Here is a 27219-nt window from a genome sequence, read left to right as displayed (position 1 = left end):
ACTTCCCATTTTCTGCTTATCATTCCTCTCCCTATGCAGTCATGCATCTTTATCCATCGTTTATCCACCTGTTTGGCCATCTTAAGATCATCAGATCATGAGCAGGTCCAGCACTTCACAGCAGAGGGTTGTGCTGTGTCCCCAATAACTTTCCTGTGCTATGTCAAACATGGAGAGAAGAAGTGGGGTACAGCAGAGTACCCCACTACAGCTCCCAGTACATCCAGCAGTAACAGCTCTCTAAGGGGGTCATTTATCAAAGTGCTATATGGCATTTTCGCATGCAAAAAAACACCTTTAATGCATGCAAAAGAGCCAGCCTACCTCTCAGGGCCCTCCTCCAATGAGAGAGAGAGATAGAGAGAGAGAGAACCTAGCCGAAATGCCCTCACACTAGATAGGTATTTAGACCTCTATGGGAGGACCACCTAGTAACTTGAGATGACGTTTAGGTATTAGTGTAGGGGTTAGGGGGCCACTTTGACATTCAAAGTGAGACGTACGAACAGAACAGTGCTCTCTTGTGAAGATTTGATGACCATCGGAGTGAAGAAACTTACCCAAAGATGAGATTTGTGCAATGTTCTCTCAACCTAGCTTGATGTTACCCAGGTAGCGAGTCCATCAAGCTAATAGGTATTAGCATAAATTGTGATAAACTGCCTATTACCATAAAACACACCCCTTTTCCTATCGCATGAGATATTTAGTGCATTTTGATAAATCAAGGCCTTAGTTCGCCCTCTGACTGTGTGTTGGGCCAAGAGTCTGCTGGAAAGTTGCTGAATTGAGGCAACAGACAGGGAGGAACAGAGAAGAGGAGGGGATAGCCACACAGAGGGGGATGTAGGGTAAGGAGAGGGGAGATAGGAAAGTGAAAAGAAGGTACAGGGGAAGACTGAAAAGACACACTAAGGGGAAAGGAGGAATGAGAGGAATATAGACACATAAGGGGGAGGGAGAAGATAAAGAAATTAGGAAATTGGAAGAGGCCCAGGGGACAGAGAAGGAAGAGAAAGAGAACATAGGGAGAAAGAGGGAGAGAGATACAGGAGAACACATAATAGGTAGGGTGAAACAGACTACAGTTTCTGTGCATATAATTATGGTTGAAATAATTTCCTAAATTATATTTTAAAAAGCAATCAGGGGAGAGACAGGAGGTGGTGGAGGGGGCAGAAGATGGATGACATCAAGGTGCTAAAAATCTCTGTGCTAAAAATTGTTACCCCAAGAAAATTCTGCACTAACACCATTCCCTTTGGTATGTGCACACATGATTAAGGAGGGTTCCTTAAGCAGCTACGCCTGCTGTACCTCAAGCCATGTAAACAAAGGTCTGATCTGGCAAGGGAGCAGTAGAAGCAGAAGACTCTGCCACCACTGCCACCTTTCTTTCTTGCCTGTGCTGCCTCTGTGAAGATGTTCAAAATTCATGGGCCAGCACTTCCTGTGTGCATAAGTTAATTCCTCTTGTCTGTGCATGCTCACAGGAGTGACACAGATGGGGGAAAATGATGGCACCAGCTCTGCTCCTAAACACAAATTTAGCCCAAGGAAGAGGTAGGGGAATAAAATAAATGTGGTGGTAGCAGTTAGGCATGATGCGGAGAGGCAAGAGGAAAATTCTGAGAGGGAAAAGTAGAAGAGGAGGAGGCAGATGTTGAGGATGGGGAAGGGTTTATAAGACTAGGGATGGGATATTGGGAATGGGAGAGTTAAAAGAGATGGGGTTTTGAAATGAAGAGTGGATGCTGGGAAAGAGGAAAGTAAGAGATGGGGAGAGGATGCTGGGAATAGGAGGAGGTCTAAAAAGAAGAAGAAGAGAAAATGATGGGATGGCAATAGGCAGTGAGAGGATGCTGGAGGAAGGAGGCAGGGCAGATACAGTAGGATGGGGTAAAAGACAGGAAAATAGATGCTGGAGGCTAAGAGGCATGAAGAGAAAGCTATAGGAGAGGTAGAAGAGGCAGAGGTTGGATTCTGGAGAGGTTATTGAGGGTGGTACAGGGAAGGATACTGGGGAGAGGATGAGTTCCATTTCTGCTGCTCATTTGTAGAGAAAGCTTGTATACACCCACACCCCTTTTAATCCTTGCTAAAGACCAAAGAATTAAGGGGCGGCGGGGTATTGATGATTTTCACCCAGGGTACCATTTGCTCTAGAGCTGACCTTGATAGCAACCACTGCCTGCATGTACTCAAGGCATGGGGACAGCCTTTTGAGATTAACCCATGCACGGATGAGTGCTTACTTATGTATCAAGTAAAGACATGTAAATCAACAAAAACTGAAAAATCTGTGTCTAATGCTTGCAAAATGCAACAATAGTTAAGAACAGGAAATTATGTACAATGGTCAAACTGTTTGAAGCTTGATTAAGCAGCCTGTTAAGAAGTTGTTTGTCAGTTTACAAATTATAGCAAAGGCAACATGTTCAGAGAGGTCATTTGTTAAGTTCACAAGTAGTCACTATAGTATGATGTTTAATAACTAATTATTAGATTAATGATACTTCTACCATGTAATGAGAAAGAAAACAATTTTGCTTGTAAGCTACCATTTATAAATGCATATGGTACTATTTTGCAGTTTGCCTACTTTCTGTATAAGTAATCCAAGACCAGGAGAAACCAATCTTTTGGTAATCTGTACCCCATATTCTATGCAGTAAGTGTGTTCATTTGTCTCAAATAAATGAATAAACACAACAAATGAGTCTATTTTGTTCCATTCATAGACCTTGGAAAGAAATGAGCCAAAACGTTTAGTCTCATTTGTATATGTTTCCCATTCAAGTCTTTGGCCCATTGAAGTCTATGGCTGTGCTGGGATCAAATAAACAGGTGCAGATAACTGTAGCACTCAACTCTTGCTTCTGTGACCTCACAGCCTTGTCAGAGCTGAGACAGGACAAGTCAGCAATGAAACTACAAAGGATAAATCACAGGGCAGCACCTACTAGCCTATAGCTGCTATCTGGATCAAGTTACTCTGACCTATTCCCACTGTAAATTTTGAACATGTGAAAAGTTCTGAATTTTCTTGATAGCAGTTAGTGGAGGACATGTTTGGAGAAGTCTTCTCAGAGTTTAAAAAAATAAAAGCTAGAAACCTTTGGATTTGGCACTGGTAAAGGGCTGTTTCTGATCTTTTCTGTGCTGCAGTGGAATGACTTAGAATTCTAGAAAGACAGAGGCAGTAGTAGTGTTGTTGTTTCTGATTTTTCTCTTTATTTGGGGATGGTCAGGGTAGGAGACAATGTGGAGATTGTAGCCGTTCTAGTGATTTTGTCTATCTGTCTGGACATCAGTGAGTCTCTGTGCCGAGGCCCAGGCTCCAGCATCAGGTCTAGGCACAGACTGAGGTCCTGTCCAATAGGACTGAGACCTGATCTTGGAATCACAATCAGGCCTGGGCCTTGGGCCTAGGCCTCATGCCTAGGCCCGGGTCTCAGAGACTGGGACCTGGCCTCTGTCCAGTCTCCTGTATCAGGCCCAGGCCTTGGCATCAGGACACAACCTCATCTGGGCCCCGGCGTCAGATTCTCGGCAGACAGCAATGGCCAAGGCCCCAGCGTCATGCCTGGGCCACTGCCATTTTTCTTTTACATTGAAGTCAATGGGGCCTTCCCCATTGGTTTCATTGTAAAATGAAAAGCAAATTAGATGAATTAATACATTTTTTCCAAAACTAATGAAATGAATAAAGGTACCCGCCTAGCAAGCCAACAAACAAAGCCAATTTTTACAAGACTTCATATCCCTAATAAGTACTTATCTGGATATGTGGCAGCCACTAATAATGACAATATATTCTGCTGCCACCTCCACCTTACTTATCCTTACTTATTCTTCTAAGTGGTGATCAATATGAACCTTTAAATCAATAGATAAATTCCTTTGCAATATTCAACCCCACCAGTAAGCAGTGCAGTTCAACACATTTCATCAAAGTCAGGAAAAGGCAGAGGAGGGAAGGACTGGTTTGGTATCATTGTCAGGGATAGAGGAATTTGAGCAGAGCATTCTAGTAGCAGCAATAAAAATGGCAGTCCTACCGCTAAATTGAAGAGAAACTTTTATAGGTGCAGGATGGAACGTAAGGAAAGCAGAACAAAGCAGAAGCAATTGAAATTTAGAAAGCATGTGTCATCACCATCTGTTCCTTTTTTTCCTGTGCTAGAGCAGAGGCAAAGGGCAGGAGAGCTATCCAAGGGCAAGATTCTTTCTTCCATTTTGTGTCTATGGGGAAAACCCTTAATGAATCAGGCAGCAAGGTTGACAGTAGGAGAGCAGGGACATGGACTAGGGAAGTAGAATAATAAACATCATGCCACTCTACATTGATTACTGCTTCTAAGACAGTGGAGGAAGGATTTTCAACAAATGATACTAAGGAAGAATCTTGTCTGGGATACCCTAAATCAGAAATTGAAGAGCTAGTAACTGAAGAAACTTTGGGAGGATTAATCAGTAGCGTCTTTGCCTCAAATGGGGAGATAGAAGAGATATAGTATGAAATTGACAGTGTTGAGAGCAACACCCAGGAAAAGCAGGCACTGCAATTGAAAAGTGTGAGTGATGCTCCTTCATTTTTTATAAGGGTTCATACTCAACAACTCTAGTGTCAGCATCAATCCCCAAGGTTCTAGAGAAAAGATCATGGAAGACAGCTCTGATCTGGAGACACTTTAAAATTGCTCTCTGTATTTACTGCAGTAAGGATATCAGTCGAAGGAAGCAAGTAGGACATCTGATAAAATCTAGTTTTCAGCTTCACCTGGAATTGAAACATATGCTAACATTGGCATCATGGGAAGGTGACAATATTCACCTGGGGACCACTTCTGTCATTAAAAATAAAATCCAGAGGGATGGGGCTGAAAATGAGAATAATTTTCTCCAGATGATCCCACAGTCCCTTCCAGGAATCAGGTGGAAGGCCATCAGCCCCCTGTCATGCATCTGAAGCAGCAACCCACTATACAGAAAATGGGTTGATCTTCCCTAGCACTGTCCCGGGACAAGAGGCATGCAGTATCCAAAATAGTATTGAGGAACATCAGGAAATGATTGCCCTGGATGACCATCTCACTTCAGGTAGTGGAGAAAGTGGTTGTTAAATGTCTGCTGTAAATGTTATCCCCCAATTACAAAGTGCCCTCCAGGACTATATTTAGTAGGCAGGTAATCCCCATTCTTTATAACCAATGCTGTAGTTGCATCCTGTTGCAGCTGAATAAGACAGAAGGAAGTAGTGTGCATTCCACCAGTGATATCTGGACTAGTAAGAATGCTATGCACAGTTATTTATTCCTGATGGCATACTGGTAGGACCCAGCTGAGGAAGGGGTATGTAACACCTCTAGCAGGGACTGTGCATAAGAGTGCAGGTGGGATGTGCTGCACACTTAAGTGATGGATAGTCTCTCATACTTTATGCAATATTTTAGCAGCTTTAAGAAAGATGCTGGAGGGTTGGCAGCCAGACCAGAGAAGCAGGTGTCTTCAGGTAGGTTTCTTTGTGGCAGTCAGTAGTGCAAATATAACAAGGGCAATGGAATATGAGGGCATGCTCAAAATGGTTATGAGGGATGCCCTGTGACTGGGGCCAAAGGACCACAGGAATTGATTTCTGAAGGACTTGATAGGGAGGTTCAAGAAAATGTATTTATTTATTTTATTTATTTATTTATTTAAATTCTTTTAATTTACCGATGCTCAAGACCAGGTCTTATCGTACCGGTTTACAGTAAACTAGGGGTAACCAGTTAACAGAGCAAACAACAACAAAAGTTACATTATAACAGGGAATGTAGAACTAGGCTGTTAGAGAAAAAATAGGTTAAACAAATTCTAACAAATTTTAAAAGTTAAGTTAAACAAACTCTAACTGGAGAGAAGGGCAAAAGGAGGAGAGGGTGCTTACAGGATAAGAATAATGTACAAATTTACCTAGTATATATGAAAATTAAGCAAATTTCCAAATTTACATAGTGTATATGAAATTAAGCAAATTATAAGATTTGCTTAATTAAATAATATTAAATAATATTAAATATTAAATAATAGGACATTCCCATCAAAACGTGAAGAATGGGCAACTTCTCCATGACAGGAATAATTTGAGATGACTCCTAAGCATCTGATCCAAGATGTTGGCAGTCACTGGAACTCCACCTATCTGATCCTCTAGAGATTAGTGGAGCAGGAGACAACCCTTAATGACATGTCTCTGGAAACAGAAAAACAGAAGGTGTGGATCACCCCGTGCGGCACGATGATGGGGAAGTGATGAGGCTGCGGAGAGAAATTATGAACATCTTCCAGGATGCCACATAGGATCTGAATTCCAGAAGTTCCACCCTGGGAACGTTTATCCCTATAAATAATATTCTAGGGGAAAAATAAGATGGTTTTCTTCAGCAAGAGGAAAGGAGGCAGATATGTTGCAGTTTCTGAGCTTCTTGCAGCAGTAGGTGCAAATAAGGCCTAAACTTCCAATAGAAAATGATACAAATGTGCTTGCCTCACTTTGGGATCCAAGGGTAAAAGGGAGTCTTACCCTTCACTCCCAGTGTCTCACATTAATTTAAGAAATGTTTGTAGCTAGGGTGTGTGAATAAGAGTGCTATAGACAGAGGCACAGTGGGGATGTAGCACAGGAAAGAGTGGCTACCTCAGAGTGCAGTGTAAACAGAGCAGCACCCTGTCAGCAACCAAGTCCCCCCCCCCCCCCACCTCAATATGTCAAATTCACATTGACTGCAAAGAAACATCTCTCCTGACAAAGGCTATAGATAAAGTAGCTGGCAAGAGAGACCCTCAGCCCACCCCAGCAAAAGACTCCCCAGGAGACATTTTGTGACATGCTCTCTCTTATAGAGCTCATTGAGGACATAGACACAGCATATTGGGAACACAATTTGGCAATCTGGACATACCTAACCAAGATGGCTAAGCACCACCTTTCCTGCCTCCAAACCCCATGTTCCCAGCGAATATGTCCTCTCAATGACAGGGGACATTGTGAGCCATCATCGCTCAATGCTGATGGTAGAGTAGATAAAAAGGCTAATCTTTTTTAAAATAAATCTGCCTTTGCTTGTCTTTCCAGAATTTCCATGTGAGTTGCAAGATGACTGAAAGTACCTTGAATGTCTTGCACCATACTGACCATCTGCCATGCCCCAGATATACCACCTCAGTGATCTTGCTTCCACTCTGCTTACCTGTCATGCATATGATATAATACCTTAAGGATCTTGTTGCCACATGTCCATCTGCTGTGCCCCTGATATTCCAACTTATGGGTCTTGCTACCACTCTGCCTGCCTTCCATGCCCTAGATATACACTATATGAATCTTTCTGCTATTCCATCTATCTACTATGCCCCTGATATACCACCTTATGGATCCTACTGCCACTCTATTTACCGGCCATTCTCTAGATATACCACCTTAAGGGTCTTACCGCTAACTGCCTTTCTCCTATGCCACTGATATACAATCTTAGGGGTTTTGATACCATATGCCTAACCGCCATGTCCTGACATATCATCTTAGGGGTCTTTATGCCACTCTGTCTTCCTACCATTTCCCAGATATACAATCATAGGGGTCTTACTGCCACAAGCCTTCCTATTATGCCTCTGATGTGTCACCATGGTAATCATTTTGTTAATATTCTTAACTGTCATTTCCTTATTTACCACTTTTTTATTGCTAATCTGCCCACCTGCCATGCCCCTGATATATACCTTATTTTTTATTTATTTGTATTTCTTTTAAGATATTTATATCCCACATGCTTTAAAGTTCACTGCAGTTTACAAAAATACATACATAATTCAATAAAATGAAACCTCTCCAGTACAATGTGAACAACCATCTCTATGTACAACATATCATTTCCTGACAGTTATATAGCTATATCTGTTTGCATATGAAGTTGTTCAGGAAATGAGTTCCACAAAAGAGAACCTGCCTCTGAAAAATACTCACTTTCTGGTTTCAGTTCAATGTGCGTGAAGTCCAATGAATAAAGAATTACAATAATCTTTTCTTGAGAATCTTAGGGACTGGAGCACTGTATGAGAATATTCTGATTCTAATAAAGGATTTAATGCATGTAACATTCATAGCTTGAAAACTCATGTCTTAAGAATATTTTTAATATGCACCCACATTAACAAATCAGAATCAATTAAAATACACAGGATCTTAGGGGTCTTGCTGCTATTCTGTATATCTGACATGCCCCAGAGGTATCATCTTAAGGGTCAAATTATTAATATGCCAATATGTACCAGCATAGGAGCTTTGATGTCTCCATTTTTTTTTCTGTTTGGATTTCATATCCTGGAGTTTTTTGTCCCCAGAAAAAAAAAAATTGAAGAAAGAAAAAAAATGCAAGTTTCTCCTCCCTCCTCCCCTCTTTTCTGGTTCTTTGTTATTTTCTATCCCTCTGTAATCCTAGCTTAGTTCTTCCATCTTTCTTCACTCTTGGTATACTGGGGTATTTTGTCCCTAAGAAAACAAATTGAAAACAAGAAAAAATACCCATTTCTTCTCCCACCCTGTCTCTTTTCTGGTTTTCCTTCTTGCCTTCAAAGCTTGCCTAGGCCTCTGCACCTTATGATATTTCCCACACTGTATGGCTTGGTGATTTAGATAGTTTTGTACTATTTTTGATTTACTACACTGTACACATTTGGCATATAGGCAATTCTGTGCTATTTGCAATTCATCACATTGTACATTTTTGGGGTTTAGATAACCCTGTGTTGTTTGCAATGGACAGAACTCAATTTCTTTTGGATTTAGACACCTTTGTGCTGTTTGTGATGGACCACACTCCATGTATTGGGGTTTAGACATCTTTGTTCTCTTTGCAATAGATTGTGCTCCATGCCTTGGGGGTTTACACACCATAGTGTTGTTTGTGATTGATAGTACCCCATGCCTTGTGGATTTAGACACTATTGTGCTGATTTTGATTCCTATCACTGTATGCCTTGGGGGTTTTGTTGACATTTGGCTGTTTGCAATTCTCCTTACTATGTTTTACTGTTCAGTCTTAGGATTAGCTCTTCAATCACACAGCTATACATGTAACAAATAAAACTATACCAGGTTTAATGAACCATTTGTAGTTTCCTTGTATCGACAGTGCATACATAACATGTGTATGACTCAATCTTTTCAATTTGACAGAAGCATATGCTACTGACAGAATCAACATCATTCCTCCAAATGAGATAGTCATCTCCCACTACATCTGTCATCAAGTTTCTTTACAAATCCCCTTCCCCTAGGTACTTGCTGGTTTTTGGTCTTGCATGGTCATCCATTCATTTGCACAGTTGCTGCACAATTCCTCAGGCTTTTGATGCCATTCTTCCTCCTCCTGCCTCATCCCTAAAAGTACACCTTGAGATTTTTTGGGCTACTCGTCTTGCTGAATTTCTCTGCTCCTACTGTTTTAGTTTTAAATAATTTCCAGCACCACTGCTGCTGCTACTACTCCAAGCCAGTCTTGTAACCTTAGGGTGCTTCTTCCACTGTTCTGACTGTTTTCTTGGAGCTTTCCAAATCTCCTTTCCTTATGACACTTGTCAGCTCTTGGTTTTGCCATTGCCATACAATGCTTTACACAGACCTTACCCATCCAGTTATCTTTAATGGTTATGTGCCTTCTTGGACATTTTTTCAAATTCAGTTCCCATACAATACTTGCAATTATTGGCCTCAAATGCTATTTATCCTTTGATATATTATACCATAGGAAAAAAGCAAGGGCTGCAGATATGTAGCATCCAGAACCACCAGGACCATGCTCCTCCATGATTATTTATTCTAAGCTAATAAAGACAGTATTTCCAAAATCTGATTATGAAGTAGAATTATATCCTGGATTACCTGAACCATAGCCAGTAGCTAAAGAACATTTGGTGCCTCTAGTCAGTAGCATCTTGGTCTCCAGATTACACCAATTACAAGCTCAAACAGGCAGCTCCTTCAACTAAGGATGACTTACAGAAATGATATCTGGCCTACACAGTGATTTCCTTAGGTTTCTCAAACCCTATGGCTTTCTACCAAATTGATTGATGACCTTTGATTTTATTTTGGAGCCTTAGGTGTTCTTACCACTCTGGGTGGCTGATTTGCATCCCTCATGATGCTTTGCAGTCTTCATGCTACTCTTTCACTTGCTTTGTCCCTCTATCACTGCCTTGGGGTGTTTTCTGCTACTTTTATTGTTCTGTTCCCTCTTCAAGCTATTCAAGCTATACTCGATGCCACTCTGCCCCTTTTGTAGGGATCATGCCACATTTGTTGGAGCCCTTTGTCCCACTTCTGGAGTCTTTGGTGATCTGCCCAATTTCCCTGCTGTTTTCACTTCTGACAGTGCCTTGGGGAACTCCTGCCATAGCTAGTACCATTTTCCCCATTGTTCATCCTTACAGGTCTATTTTAAAAGTGATGCTTATGCAAAAACATATACGTGTATTTGGGCCGTGCACTTCGGGTTTTGTTTTTAAAATTCAGAGTTATATGCATAAGTCTTGGGCATGCCCCTTTTTTCGGCCCCTTATTCCTCATTCAAGGATACATATGAATGCATTTTGTGGATTTTTAAAATCTGCATTGCAGCAGCACCTATAGCTGCAAGAGTCTGTACTTTTAGACTTGCAGCAGTTGCTTCAGCCACAGAGACAGCCTCTGCAGCCAAGAGGTGCTACTCGGAATCTAGGAGAAGCTTCCCTGTGAGATGCTCACCTCCTTCCCCCAGCAATGACAGGGCATCCTCAGAATCTTTGTCCTGATGTCCAAGGGAAAATGATAAGAAGACTCTGTGGTGGGGGAAGGACAAGAAGGACCAGATGATCACCCTAAGGCCAAATTGGGGGCTGGAGGCTGACTGGTGTGTTGCTGATGCAGGTAGAGATGGTGGTAGTGGGTGAAGGCCAACTGTAGCCAGCACAATGGTGTTTAGGCAGGAGGGTCCTGGTCTTCTGCCTCTTTCTCCTCTACCTACTCCTCATTTTGAGAAAAGTGAAAAAGTGTGTGGAAAGTTATCAGCTTGTGTACACAGGCATGTGATGTTCAGCATCATAAAAAGTAAAATAGTGCATACCATTTATGGTAGGGATAGAAGCAATGAGCCACTCATCTGCTATAAAGAGTTGCAAGGCCATATATAGATTCTTACAGAAGTGGAGAAATCTATACAGTTGTCCTTTAAAGCTGTGTTTTTCAATGTTTTTGATGCCAGGGACCAGTTGACTGACCTCCTAAACTGACATGGACTGGCTGGCTGGTAATTAAAATTCCTGAAGAGTGAATTAGAAAGAATTTGGGAGGGGGAGGAGATACAAGCTCTTCCCCCTTTGGGATTCTTCCCTTATTTCAACCCAGCTGCCCCCTAATGTCTTATAAGAATTATAACAAAAGAGTTATGCTTCTTGCACACAGTGCAGGGAAGGGGAAAAATAACAAGTCTCCTTATTTTAGAGGATAGTGTAGAGTGGGTTAAAAATGCTTACACTGGTGATGGCGGGAGTAAATGCTACCTCATTGAATGGCTTGATATTTGCAGCAGCCTCCATGGCTGCATAGCTAGTAACCTATGGTTTAGAGAAACAGAGAGCATGCCACTTGAGGCTGCAAAGGGTGGCTGCCGCACAGTTCTGCTTCCTCCTGGAATGACTCCCAATCAACAGACCAGGAAAACATGCTGCTGACGACTGCTGGTGGTACACAGACTAGTGGTTGAGAAACACTGCTTTACAACATGGTGCCTACATAGAGACTATGGCTCTGAACGTGGCTCAGAGACAGGGTAGCATATTTGGATTGTGCTTTGGATTCAATGCTTCAATGGTCATGATGCAGAAACTAGACAAAAGAACCTTGTTGAAAGGAAGGAATAGAGATTCCCTGGTTATGGCATTTAGAGTTATTATTAAACCAAACTTATATAGTTGGTCTGTGAGTGCTATAAAAGCACCACCTCATAGCATGGCAGGCCATGACCCAGGGGTTGTGCCTAGTCCATCATTCCACTGGATGGATACCTATGGGTTATGTACAGAAAGGATACTTCAAGCTGTTGACAATAACAAGGATCTGTGAGCTGGCGGGAAATTAGTGGAGTATGTGATAGAAGCTGTAAATAGAAATACTATATTCATACTTCCCTGATGGGCATTATGTTAACCTACCTCCGCTCTCTTCCTGCCTCATACATAGATTCTTCAACCATTTACCCTCTAGGTAGCACAGCTCTCAGACCTTATTTTTGAGGTCTTCTATCTGTACAAATGAGACATTAGAATAAAATGTTCATAGTTGTATGATGCAGGGTCTGTGACATCCTTAATAGCAGATTTCCATTCATAAATACCACAAAAACACTTTCATTCAAAAATCACTGTTAAACAGCGACACCAATCTGGACTCAATGAGTATGTAAGAGTCAGGAGGAAAAGACCTCAGAACTACAGACATATTTTGTTGCATGAACTGAATATGTCAAAGCTTGTTATAATCATTGGTCAAAAACCTCCATCCTTCCTTTAGTCTCTAAACAATATGGGGCAGATTTTCAAAGCCCTACACATGTAAATCCATATGATTTACGCACGTAGGGGGGGTTACACGCGCCGGGACTATTTTATAAAGGCTCAGTGACACGCATAAAGCATTGGGATGTGTCTAAGTCCCGGAGCTTCGAAAAAGGGGTGGGGAGGGGTGGGTGGGGGCTGGGCCAGAGGCCTCCGGCACAGTGGCCATTTGCTGCTGTGTCGGAGGATCGCGTGCTGGCAGGCTGTTGGCGCAAGAGGTAAGATAAAAGTCAGGGGGGATAGAATAGGGTAGAATGGGGGTGGGAAGATTAGGGGAAGGTTAGGGGAAGGGGTAGGAAGGATAGAGTAGGGGAAAGGGAATAGGTGAAGACCACGGGCATCAGCGCATGCAAGATGCACTAGTGTGCACTCCCTTGCGCGCGCCGACCCCCGATTTTATAACATGCCGCACCTGCGTGCGCATGTTATAAAATCAGGCATCCGTGTGTGCGCGCTTGGTAGCACGCGCACACGGACACCCGCGCGTAGCTTTTAAAATGTACCCCTATATTATTAACTTTATCATTCTCTCTGTCTTCACATTTCAAAGACTCACATCCATTTTCTTCCCCCTTTTTTTTTTGTCTTTTTTTCCTTTTTCTCTTCTTTTAAATTAAAAGAGGTTTAGACATGAATAAGCCAAACCCCACATTGCCCCTTTTTTTTTTTTTAAACAAGTCAAAAAGTCCAGATACCCCAAATGTTGGAAGGGAACTGTGGAGGATGGCTATATAAAAGGTAAGTTTCCTCTGGCCAACAAAAAATAAAAAATTCTGTGGCTCAATAAAAGGTTGAGCGGAGGTCATGGCAAAGCCCCCTTTTCAACCCAAGGCTACCACGTGGCTGAAATCTGATCCCAGGATGTTGCCCCATACACATGGCTGGGGAAAGGTCATGTCAGCACCGTTTTGGAAAATGGTGCCTACTGGGCCCGGTGCAAGGTGCACCCCAGCTCCGACATAGGAACCTCTTCTAATTTTCAAAGTTTGTGGGGTGCAGGAGGGGATTCAGGGGGGCGGGGGCTGGGGCTCAGACCCTTCTTTTACAATTTGGAGCATTTAAGAGGGGGAAGGGGTGCTGCATTGGGAGGTGGGGGGGCTGTCTTGATATTTGTTATATCATCTAGAGAGGAGAGTATGGAGGCTGGGGGCTCTGATTTACCTTACCATTTCAGGGGGAAGGGGGAGCAGAACCATACTGTTGGAATTGTGATCTTTGGAGGAGAGGGGTGCTGGTCTATCACTGTGTGGCAACATTGGTCTCATTTCTTACTTTGGGAGAGTGGGTGCCGCTTCGAGTGGTGGCCCCTGTTGAGACGGAGTCAACTCTGACCCCCATTCAACCTTTCTTTTTGCGATGCAACTTTTTTTTTCTGGAAGTCCTTTAAGGCAATAGCGGTCCCTCTAGCTTGGGGTCACCACCGTGTTACAGGACCACTGGGCACGTTCTTTTCCTATGTGGTGTTTGTCTGTGAGACAAATGAATGTACCATAGAGCTGAGTGGCAGCCCCCAGTCCCCCCACCCCGTAGTAAACCTCGTGGCTTAGTGTATTGAGGGATAAAAAAAGTTTGTAGTGGAGGGTAAAGTGACTTGCCTGAGATCACAATAAGTGGCAGGAGGATTTGAAGCACAGGCTTCCCTGATTTAGAGCCCAGTGCTGTAACCACTAGGCTAGAGCACCACCCTGCCAGGGATACTCCTCCTGAAATACTATGCTGCTTCTTTCCATATTCATACAAGAAGGTAAAGAAAAAAAAGATCTTACTGATGCTACTGTGATCAGATGCCCAAGACAAGATGCCATGGAGCCAACACAATATTCGCTTAATCTACAGCTATTCTTTCAAAGAAAATCATTCTTTGCAAAATGAAAAAAGAGCTCTGTTAATGCTCACTTAAACCATAACCCTTCAACTGCTCTGTGTTGAGAGGTGTATGCTATTTAATAACAGCGTATTCTTTTCATGAGTAAAACTAACATCCTTTTTAGTCACTACATAGGAATACTGTCAAAAAAGGACAGTTTATGTCAGAAAGGTTCATATTTATGCAGATTTAAATTGTGGGTGACTGCGTACAGTCTCATTAGAAGCTGTCAGAAACGGTGAAGGGCTTCCTGGAGCGTGTTTTCATAAGTGATGTGGTCATTGAGAAACAAAGAAAGGCCATGGTAGTCTTGTTAGCAATTATTCTGCCAGTTTCTCAAAGACTAGTCATGTGGCATTGCTTGGAAAACCAAGAGCTCTTTTCTTTTTCTTTTTTTTTCTATAGATTAAAAGAAATCCTTACTGTGTCAGTCTTATGAGGGCACAAATCCTCTGGCTTATTTTTAGGGATCTTTAGTTTCAGTTTTTATTTTAATTTTCCTGGGGAATTCATCCGTGTTTTTTATCCAAACAAAAATGGGGAAAATCAGTGGAAAAAATGAATTGTCATTTTTCCAGGTAAATATAACTTTTGTGTTTGTATTAAAAAGTGATAAATTAGCAGGGAAAATAAAATAAAAACTGGAAATGAAGGTTCCTATGTATTTTTATAGAGAAACTGCCTTGTTTGAAAATTAGCAGCAAGTTATACATGTACAAATGGTGGCATGTACTTTGCACCTACAATATATGCAGACTTTCCATATAGGAGTAAACCGGTGCAAATACATTTGAAAATAAATTATAGAGGCACTGTTTTCAGCTCCAGACCTAAGCATCCCCTTCGAAATGTTTCTTTTTGCTGCACTTGAAAGTATGTATATTTTGTAAGCTTGCAAATATTTTAAGCAATCTGAAGGATATAATTTAAAACTAGGCCAATCCACCCAGGTAAATGCTTTTGAAAATTGTCCTCCATAAGAATACCTTTACTTAAATGGAAGTTGTACTTCTGTATGCTGCTGTATATCTCAAAAGTACATGCAGACATTTTTCCGTCAACTTTCATGTAAATAATGTGATTCCACAAAACTTTGTAAGTCAGCAATGCTCTGGAACATTTCAGAAAATTATTTCAGATGGGTTCTGTTACTGAACCAGTGCTAACTATCACATGATATCCTATTGAAAAAGCTAAATTAACTCTATAAGCAGACATTTTCAACTTATTAAGAATTTGCTATTCAAAAAAACAAATCTATTGTTTATTTTAATTCAAATTTATTTTGAAGGAATATTCACACAAAGATGATACATTTTATAGATATGATAGATATGTAAAGTCATATTCACCTAATGTAGTATGTATAAATTAGACTTTAGCCAAAATCTTTTTCTACCCATGTAAACTAAAGTAGCATGTACAATTAATTATTTTATTTTTAATATATTTTGTACGAGAATATATTATCAACATTTTATAACACTTTATTCCATTGGCTATTTTACTCAAATAAAATAATTCAAAATATTTTTAAATAATATCAAATAGATAAGTAAAAGAAACATAAGCAAATACTGTGTACATGGATTCAATTGGAAAAAGTAAAGGACCTCAGCTTCCCATAATGAAAAAAAAAAATTATTTAATTTGTATTTCACAAAACGTGTGATATTGTGTCTCTGGAGTCACAGTTCACTCTGTTGCACCAGAAATAAGAATAAATCCAGTAACTCCTTAACTAATTTTTCCTTACTTTCTATACCCGCTAACACAACATAGTTTTTCTTTCTTTGAAAGAAATATTTATTGCAATGTTTCTCAAAGTTTTTTATGCAAGAGATTAGTTAGGTACCTTATTTAAATTATGTGGATGGTTGCCTAACTGTTGAGATGGAAGAGGGGAGAAAATAAATGGGGAGAGATAAAGAGTGGGGAGGTAGGTCAGAAGATATACTTCTTCCTGCCCCCCCCCCCCCAGTCTTTAATCTCATGGTTCAATCTCATGGTTTAAAGAAGGAAAATTGTTTTCTAAAAAAAGTTGCCATTTCTAAACAAAAATGCTCTCTCTGCTCTCCTCTCCTTTCCTCCCTTTCCTTTTACAATCCAGCCAATAGTATTGTCCTCTGAAAAGAAAAAAAAATACCTTCCTCTCCCTCCCAGCCAGCCACTTACCAGTTGATCACTGGAAAAAACCTCACTCTCTCGTCTCCTCCCATATCCAGTTAGCTCCCAGTTGTCCATTTGAAAAGAAAAAACATCTTTCTCATTCCCTCTCCCCAAGTCAGTCCCAGATCATCATTAAAAAAGAAATGTCTCCTTTTCTCCCTGCCAGCCAGCAAGACTACAACAATTAATACTCCCACCCCTTGGACTTTATTTTTTCCAGTTGGAGTTGGTCCTGAGGCTCAATCTCTAAGGTGGGAGCAGTTGTAGCTGAATGTTAGCAAGCTAGTTTGAGACTAAACCAACACCTGTTCCACTCTCAGGCCCTATGATGGTATTGTCCTCCTCTGGCTCCTCTGTGGGAGATAGAATTTGATAGCAGAACAGGTGCTAACTCATGTGGCTGCTTCCTACACAGAGATGGGGATTCAGAAATGGCCCTTACTTGAAAAAAGTTTTGAAGAGTTGAAGGGGGGGAGGGAAACGTTTCTGCAGGCTGTGGTTCAAAGTACAGTGCGGCATTGGTTTAACAATGTTATTGTTTATTGAAGAAAAAAGAACATTAAAATAATAAAACAAAATACAGGAGGAAAAAACCCAATAATCATAACAAATCAACAAATTAATGTAAACATATAAACATTACAATTACAATGCCAACTAAACATTACAATTACAAATAAATTAGTAACAGGCTCGAAATGGCATGAGATTTAGCTTATCACCCACAATATGAGGAGTCTTCAGTTGAACACAAGTATAAACACCCAATCAAAATGATAGTGGCCGGATTTACGTGCACAGGGTATTTAAAATCCGGCCCTAAGAATATCAGGAACTTTGGTTATTTTAAAAAATAACTATGGTTATTTTAAAAAATCATATATATATATACCTTTCATGCCCAAGTATCAAGTATTGATTATTTTGTACCCTTAGTCTTATCGGATTATATATAATAATCAGTTCATATTAATGACCATTCATATGAATACATACATTCTGAAATATTTTTTGTTTTTCTTAATGTACTTAAAATATAATACAGTACTTTCCTGATTCTTTTGAAGACACTGCATTGAAGGGTGAGAATTAAAGGACCAGATGCAGTGCCTGCTAAAGAAGCAGGAATGTACTGCTATTGAATTGTGGGGTATTTGGATGCTGTTTTGATAGGATGAGATTTAGCTTTACATTGGATTTTTCCCATAGTGACCATTTTGAATCTACAAATTGTGCATATGATTATCCACCAAAAATGTACATTTAGAAATTGATGATCTTTCCAATTACTCAGAATTGCCTGTATTGCCAATACAATAAGGGGTGGATTTTATAAATTTGCCCAAGCGCGTACTTTTGTTTGTGCAGCAGGTGGATTTTCAAAGGTCCGCGCGTGCCGGCGCGCCTATTTTGCATAGGCCGCCGGTGCGCGTAAAGCCCCGGGATGCGCATAAGTCCTGGGGCTTCCTGTCGGGGGCGTGTCGGGGGGGCATGTCGCGATGACGCGCCGTTTAGGGGGCGGGCCGTGGCGTTTCAGGGGCGGCGACGTGGGCGTGGTTTCGGCCCGGGGGCATTCCGGGGGCGTGGCCGCAGCCTCCGGGACCGGACCACGGAGCGGGGCACCCGGCTGACTGCTTTCAGCAGGCGTAACTTTGCAAACAAAGGTATGGGGGGGGTTTAGATAGGGCCGGGAGGGTGGGTTAGGTAGGGGAAGGGAGGGGAAGGGAGGGGAAGGTGGGGGGAGGGCGAAGAAAAGTTCTCTCCGAGGCCGCTCCGAAATCGGAGCGGCCTCGGAGGGAACAGGCAGCGCGCGCTGGGCTCGGCACGCACAGGCTGCACAAATGTGCACCCCCTTGCGCGCGCCGACCCCGGATTTTATAAGATACGCACGGCTACACGCGTATCTTATAAAATCCAGCGTACTTTTGTTCGCGCTTGCGCAATTTTTTAAAATCTGCCCCAATGTGTGCATTTAACCTACTGAAAGAAATGAAACAAACTGAAAAAAGCATGCAGAGAAAGGAAAGCAAAAATAAATGGCCAAACCAAATAAAAAATGTTTGTGTATTGATGAAACAAACTGAAAATCCTTTATGTGCACATGCCTATCCTCAAAGTTTGAACTCAACCTTTAACAGCTATAATAGTTCCATTGATCATATCATTAGGACTTTTCTTGGACAGTCTAAATACAAGATAATTGACATGATAATAGCATATTTACAAGGGTGTGGAATGAAAAGTGGGAGGTATGGGGGGGGGGGGGGAATGGAGAGAGGGGGAGGGGAGGGAAGGGAAGGAGCAGAATTTCTCAGTACGATCCCATGTTGATCCATGCGGATTCCATACTGGAGGCTTACAGGGAGTACAAAGGCTGGGCCTGGTTGAACTACTACGAGCGATTCAGGAACAAAAGTAGGAGAATCATTTTATGTTGTGGGGCACCCAGGATGTTGGGCTCTGTTTAAAACAAATGAAGAGTAAGCCAGTGGACACTGGAGCTAGTCCACAGACCACGCAGAGATTGGGTCTGCAAAAGGCCCAGTCCAGGCAGGTGGCCATGGCACACACAACATTTGCACCTGATGGACATAAAATAAATTATCTTGTGGCTTCAAGGACTGTAAGTTTATACACACCTGCTCAATTTGCCTTGCTCCTCACCTAACCATGAGATGTCAGAAGGGGAACAGTTCAGGGAGTAATGGCAAGCTAAAATGAATCCAGTGTGTTTTGGAAAGCGTCATCTCCAATAAATTTAGATGTGATGTTGGAATGGCTTAATCTTTATCCAAAGAAGGAAGAGGCAAATAATTTGCCTTGCTCCTCACCTAAACATGAGATGTCAGAAGGGGAACAGTTCAGGGAGTAATGGCAAGCTAAAATGAATCCAGTGTGTTTTGGAAAGCGTCATCTCCAATAAATTTAGATGTGATGTTGGAATGGCTTAATCTTTATCCAAAGAAGGAAGAGGCAAATAATTTGATTGATGGTTTTCCAAGATTGGGTTCATAATACCTTTTCAGGATAATAACGAAGGCATTCACACTGGTAACACCCCTTCAGTGGCTAGACATGTGGACATAGCGCAGCAGAAGTTGGATTTAGAATTGGCAAAGGGCAAAATGGCAGGACCATTTGAGGCCCCACCTTTCAGGGAGATGATGCTCTCCCCTCTGGCAATCATGCCGAAGAAGGAGCCAGGCAAATACAGACTAATTGAAAACCTGTCTTACTCACATGGAGCATTGGTGAATGATCACCTGCTAGCCGATGAGTGCACAGTGCATTATGCATCATTGGACAGTGCCATGGTGATACACCACAGATGCAGAAGAGGGACTCTCATGGCAAAGACCTATATTGAATCTGCTTTCTGGTTTCTACCTGTGCACCACAGCAGCTTCCCGTTATTGAGTTTCTGTTTCAAGGGAGCATATTATATCGACAAATGCATGGCAATGGGGTGTTCCGTGTCATTTGCTTAATTTAAGTGGTTTAGTTCCTTCTTACATTGGGCTACTGTGCAGAAAGCTGGTCTAGTGAACATCGTACATTATCTTGATAACTTTCTGTTTGTTAGTCTTCATGACTCACAGGCATGATTTTGTTTGGTGATCACATTCCACAGCCAGCATAAGATTTTGGAGTGCTACTGGTGCATGAGATAACATAGGCACTACCCACAATAATCAAATTTGAGAGAATCGAGCTGGAATCAATGAAAATGGTATCCATATTGCTTCTCAACAAACTTCAGAAGCTTCAGCTCATACTGGGACAGGCTCTGTCAGTCAAGAAGCTGACTCTGGAAAAATTGCAATCAGCAGCCTTAACTTTGCATGCCGAGTTATCCCAATGAGGAGGTAAGAAGAATAACGGCAATGATGGCCAGTGTCAACCATCCAAATTACCACATCAAGGTCATGCAGACAGTAAAGGATTATTTGGTCATATGGGTCTCATTTTTGAACAAGTTCAATGGGATATCCATATGGTAGAACCCATCCATTTCCAACTGTGACTTGGACATATATACAAATGCGTCCAGGGGGGCAGGGGCGGGGCGGGGGGGAGGGGGATTTCGGTGTTTATTGCCAAGACTCCTGGTCCACAGCACCATGGCCTTCAGCATGGATCAAAATGGGTTTGACATGGAATGTTACCTTTCTTGAGCTCTTTCCCATTCTGGTTGCTCTAGTAATATGGAGCTAGAAGCTCCATAATAAATGCATAATATTCTTTGCAACAATATGGCCATAATCTAAGTGATAAACAGGCAGTCCGCTGGTTGCCTTTAGGTGGTGGAACTTCTCAGGAAGATGATTCTTGCTTGCCTTTATTTGAATATGGACGTACAGGTGTGTCATGTGCCATAATATTATCACTGACTCACTGTCATGTGCTAAATGGGTTTTGTTTCAAAAACAGGTACTGGAGCAGATGAGGAAGGAGTACAAGTGCTGGACCACTTATGGAGGATTGGAGTGACACCACCAGAGACCTCTTGCCGCATCCAAAAAGGACATGTGTTACCAAGGTATACTGATGCAGCAGAACATTAAGGTATTGGAACAATCCATTCATATAGTCCTTCAAAGGTCAAAGATGGATCAGGCGGGTCAGGGTGCCTACTCCTGGATTTCTTGTTCCAGCTCTGTCTTCCAGGAGGTTCCTGAGGTCCATATCTTCTTCAAGGTCTTCTGTTCTTCGTGGGAGATCCTTTGTCTTTGTCCTGTGTTCCTGGTCTCTCGATGGATCCTGCGTCCTTGTCTATCTCTGCGTTCAGATGTTCCAGTCTCTTTAGTTGCTGTGTACAGATGTTTCAGTCTAGTTAGCTCCTGTTTCTGGGTGTTCCTGTTCCTTCAGTTCCTGGGTCAGGTGTTCTAGCTTTGTCCCTCACCACTAGATCCAGTCTCCAGTAAGCCACCCTTGAGTTTTAGCCTGAATCAGAATCTGAATCTGAATCCAAATTCTTGAATCTGAACCTGAGTCCTGTTCTCGGTCTTTGGAGCCCTGTTCTGGTCTGGATACTCTTCCCAATTGCTGCCTGGATTTCTCTCGAGCCTGTCTTGCTCTCTGCGTGTTCCTCAACCAGCTTGTTTAGGTTGTGTAGGGCGCACAGTGAGACAGCGTGGTCTGCGACCAGCCTTTGGGGGGCTATATAGGGCGCGCTGAGGGACAGTGCCTTGTCTGACTCTTCAGTGCCCTCATCTCGTCCAAGTCTCCAAATGACTTCGCCGTATCATGTCCTTGTTCCAGAGTCATCTTCTGTCCTTGACCTCTGTCCGTCCTGACACACTTGCAGTTTCCATGTGGCAGGTCTGAAAAGGCTATTGAGTGGCCAGAGGGCTACCTCAGAGACCAGCATTGTGTTGCTGGGTCTCCTCTTGGTGCATTCAGGTACAGCAGAGGCCTGATTGCTCCAAGTCTTCAGCCCATGCTCAGATATACCTCACCTGCCATGGTGCACACCTTGGTGTCTTCCTCTGGGGTCATGCTGTGGCCTAACGTCATACTCTTATGAGCAAGCGACGCTTCCCCATGCTCACAACAAGAGGAACCTTGGGGTGATAGTGTCTACTGATCTGAAGATGGCAAAGCAATGTGACAAGGCAATAGCTTAATCCAGAAGAATGCTGGATTACATAGACAGAAGTATAACTTGTAAGAAAAAGAAAGGTGATAATCCCATTGTATAGGTCCTAGGTGAGGCCTCACCTGGAGTACTGTGTTCAGTTCTGGAGACCATACCTCAAAAAAGGACATTGACAGGATGGAGGTGGTCCAGAGAAGGGTGACCAAATTGGTGGGTGGTCTCCATCAAAGGACTTATAGAGAAAGGTTGACCTAAATATGTATACTCTGGAGGAGAGGAGGTGCAGGGGAGATATGACACAGACCTTCAGATACCTGTAAAGTTTTAATTATGCATAATCAACAACAAACCTTTTCCACTGGAAAGAAATCAGTAGAACTAGAGGTCACAAAATGAAACTCCAGGGAAGATGACTCAGAACCAACGTCAGGAAATATTTCTTCATGGATAGAGGGGTAGATGCCTGGAATGCCCTTCCAGAGGAAGTGTTGAAGACAGATATCAGTGAAAGAATTCAAAGGTGCATGGGATAAACACTGTTGATCCCTAAAGGCTAGAGGAAGGAAGTGACAAAATGAGTGCATCGGGGTAACTTGCTGGTGTAGCAGTTACTACCCTTAACCAATAAACCTTTATATTGTTGATGCTACTCCATCAATGCTCTCTGTTTCAAAGGCAGGGGGAAAAGAGGAAAAACAAATTAGATTCAGACACCAAAAAGAATGACTTTGAATTTTACAGTCAGGGAAAACAAATAAGCATAGGGGAAGCTGTTGCTGCCCTTAACCAATAAACCTGAAACTCTTGATGCAACTCCAACATTGAGATCTATGCTTCAGTGGTAGGAGGTAACAGTGAATTGGACTCAGAAACCAACAAGGGCCCTGACTTTTATGGTCTGGGAAATTAATAAGTGCAGTAACTACTATAAACTTGTTTGGCAGACTGGATGGATCATTGGTCCTTTTCTGCTGTAATTTCTGTTTCAATGAATCAGAAAGCAGCTCTTGTATGTAATGGGCCAAACTGGTGGAACCGGATGTCATTGGCACTGCATAAGGAAGTTGTTTTAAGATTCACAAGAGGTATTTAAGGCCTTCTTATTTAGGAAGGCCTTCAAGTTCCCCTTTGGGTAATTTGTAACATGAGTAGCCCTTTATGAATTCCATCTCTTATAATGTTTGCAGTACCATATCTTTCTGTCTTTTAGATTGTTTTCAAATAATTATGTTTAATTCAATGTAAATGCTCTTGAAAATCAAGTCCTGTGTGCATAAAAAAATGTATCTGTATGAAGTGCAGTGATAAAGAAAAAAAGGAAAACATTAGAAAAATATCTAAGAGCAATTATACTTTACAGCAGTCATCATCGTGGTATGCTGAAATATAGCTATAATGTTAGATAAGACTGGATAAAGCTGACTTAATGAAAAAACTACAAGAATTCTTGTGCAAAAGTATTCCATTAGCTGGTATTCCATTCTTACATAGGATCTGACTAGTGGTAATGCTCATGAGAAAAGGGGGGGGGGAGGGGGGTAGTGCTAGTAGGAACTTCAAAATAAAATTTAAGAGAAATGTAAGAAACATAAGCAATGTCATAAATTAGGCTGGGCCACACTGCTACATGCTGGTCCACTTTGAACAGTGAATGGCAATATTTGATTATGGCAATGATTAATGACTTACTAAATGTAATAAGTGAGTGGTTTTTAAAATTCTGAATTCTAACTTCAAAGCTATATTGATAGTAGTCCATACAACATCTACATTGGTATTCTAGCTAAACAACCTTCTAATTTAAGATGACTTTGCCTTTGGATTCATTTCAGTATATTACTAAGCCAGGATGAATTCTGGGTTTCATCTTATTTTCTTTATCACAATTGACACTTTTATTACTTTATAGCTCTCAGCAAACAGCATAGTTATAATTTCAGATCCACATCATTTCATTGTTTAGGACTTGATTACTGGTTTATCCCAGTGATACAAGCAGGCAGTTAAAAATAATCTTCATGGGACTGTCTCTTAAATACTGAACAGGTTAAATTTGTCACTGGATTTTGTGAACAACTATTCTTGTGGGTTTTCCAGTCATTCACAACTAGTAAGACAAGTACTGTTCCAATGCAGTTCTCACCCTTAGTGACATAGTAAGGTAATAAATGATGGCAGAAAAACACCCAAGTGGTTCATCCAGACAGTCCAGCAAATATATATATATTTTTTATGGTGGCAACTGCTACAGGTTATCCTGTAGCAGTTGCCACCAAATGAAGAAGAAATACACTCTTCTTCATTTGCTTTTTTAGCCATTAAGGATACTCTCTGTTTATCCTATGCTCTTTTCAATTGCATTTCCATTCTTATTTATGTAAAATATTTCTTTTTCACCCAGTACAATATGTGATATGTGAATTACAATATTTCAAACATCAAACATAATTAAATTAGACAAACAAAATACAAAATGGATCATACAGAAAAACATTAAAACACACCAAAACCATATGGCTTTATAACTCTATTTTCCTTACCTCTTCATTAAGCCTATCCTGGAATGCCAGATGCCTTTTTAAAAAGACCTCCCTTCAGCTACTTGAAACACATCACAACATCGATCAAAGACTGCAGGGATTCCAGCAGCATGTCAAAAAATATACGGCCAATAAATAAAAAAGCATGCCACCTAGTCTCAAATCAAATGAATTGTAGAGAGAAATGCTCGTGAAGGTGTATAAAATTGCAATAACTAAGAGAGGTAGGAGGGACCACCCCCTTTAAGGCATTGAAATCTATAACTAATACCTTAAATTGCAGTCGCTAAGGGATAAGAAACCAATGAAATTCTCACAAAAAGTGGGGTCACATGGTCCCATTGCTGACCACCCAGAACAAGGCAAGCTGCCAGTTCTATAAAACCTGCAAAGCTTTAAGATGGGCCCCCAGGATTCCTACATACAGGGAACTGCAGGAATCAATGGCCTCCATAATTGTTTGAAAGTCAATAGTATTTAAAATTATTTTCAGATAATATGACTTTGAGTGTAGATGAGTATACAATTTTCTACATCTAGTCCAATATCCTTCTCCCTCCACCATCCATCACCTCACCCAAAATCAGTGAGACCTATTTTACTAAGTCTTTGCCCATAGACAAAGAATTGGAAAAAAAGCCCTAGTAAATCATGTTTTGAGCTACCTTTCACATGGGTAAAAAATCAGTGCCAGATTTAATAACCACTTTGAGCAGATATATTCTGGTGGGCCAGTATATAAGAAATAAATGAAATGAAATAAGCTTACATCCATTGGCAACTGGGGGGTTCCCCATCAGAGCTATTTCTAAGGTGCAGGAAGATGTTCCCCTCCCTTCCACCTGGTTCATCGGAGGTGTGGGGAACCTGGACCTCCCCCATTCAGATTTTTTCCTCATTTCAGAATCCTGGTACCTGCCTGCAGCAATAGCTACTTAAAAATAAATCAGCCTAGAGCATGGGAACTCATGCACTGACAGGCTCAGGACCTAGGGTGGCCAGATCTCTGATTTTGACCCAGACCATCCTCCTTTCTGAGCCCCCAGATGGGAGTCTGGCTCTCCTGCCCTTCTGCCTGGCAAAAAAAAATAATTTAAAAAAACCCCCATAAGATCTGATGAAATTAACACAGAATGCTGGCTAATCCTGAACCCTTCCTGCCCCTCACTCTTCAAAACAGGCTCTGCTCATTCAGCCTATTTCAATACAGAACATGCTGTGGAGAGAGAGAGAGTGAGTCCAATGACATTAGTGCCAAGCTTGAAGGAGAATGAACCAATCACAGCCAGCAAAACAAAATAATAATAATAATAATAATAATAATAAAAACAAGAGTTGCTGAAAGGGGGAAGAACTAATCACAGATAACTGAACTCCTCATCATTTCAAATCACCCTGACCGGATGCCACCCTCTGCTTGTGACCTCACCCTCCCCTCAAATGCTCTTCCCTTCTTCATGTGAGATCTCGGTGTCTCCCTAGACCACCAACTAAACTTCAAAAACCAAATTAACACAATCATAAAGGGAGGATTTTTCAAGCTCCACATCCTCAAAAAACTTAAACCTCTGCTCCACTCGCAAGACATTTGCACAGTCCTGCAAGCGACAATGCTATCAAAAATGGATTACTGCAATTCCTTACTTCTAGGCCTCCCCTACTCTACTATTAGACCCCTGCAAATGTTACAGAATGCTATGGCAAGAATCCTTACAAATACACGTAAAGCTGACCACATCACCCCTATTCTTAATGAACTCCATTTGCTTCCCATCTCCTCCAGCATCAGATACAAAACCCTCACCATTATTCACAACTCCCTGCACAACCACAATCACTCCTGGCTTGAGGATGCTTTTCAATTCCACTCCTCCAATCATCCTACTAGAACCGCACTCTCAGGAACCCTCCACTCCCCTTCCCTTAAATGTGCTCACCACACTTCCACCAGAGAAAGAGCCCTATCCATTGCAGGCCCCTCCCTCTGGAACACTATGCCACTTGAGCTCCGACTAGAACCATGCATTCAGAAATTCAAAACAGGGGTTAAAACATTGCTCTTTAAAATGGCCTACCCTGACTCGAATCCTACATAGTCCCCCTGCTCCCTCTACTCCTTCAGAGAAAGAGCCCTGTCATTCCCATACTTATAGCCTTCCCTTTATTCCTTTAATTGTACTCCGATTTGTCTCTCATATCTCTGCACCTCCTTATTTATCCCCTTTTATACCCGTTATATACCCCTTTCCCCTGTCCTTAAACCCTACCTTCCCAACAGCAACCCCCGCTAGACTATATATAGTTGCCTTTCTGAACGTATAATTTGTAATGTCATATATAGTGTCTTCTGTATGTACTAGTTAAAGATAATGAATATTGTTGTATATAGTGCTTTTTGGAGTGTATAA

Source organism: Rhinatrema bivittatum, chromosome 5 (genome assembly GCF_901001135.1).
Source record: "Rhinatrema bivittatum chromosome 5, aRhiBiv1.1, whole genome shotgun sequence".
Lineage (NCBI taxonomy): Eukaryota > Metazoa > Chordata > Amphibia > Gymnophiona > Rhinatrematidae > Rhinatrema > Rhinatrema bivittatum.
The sequence above is the reverse complement of the archived record's forward strand: the minus strand, read 5'-3'. Positions refer to the sequence as shown.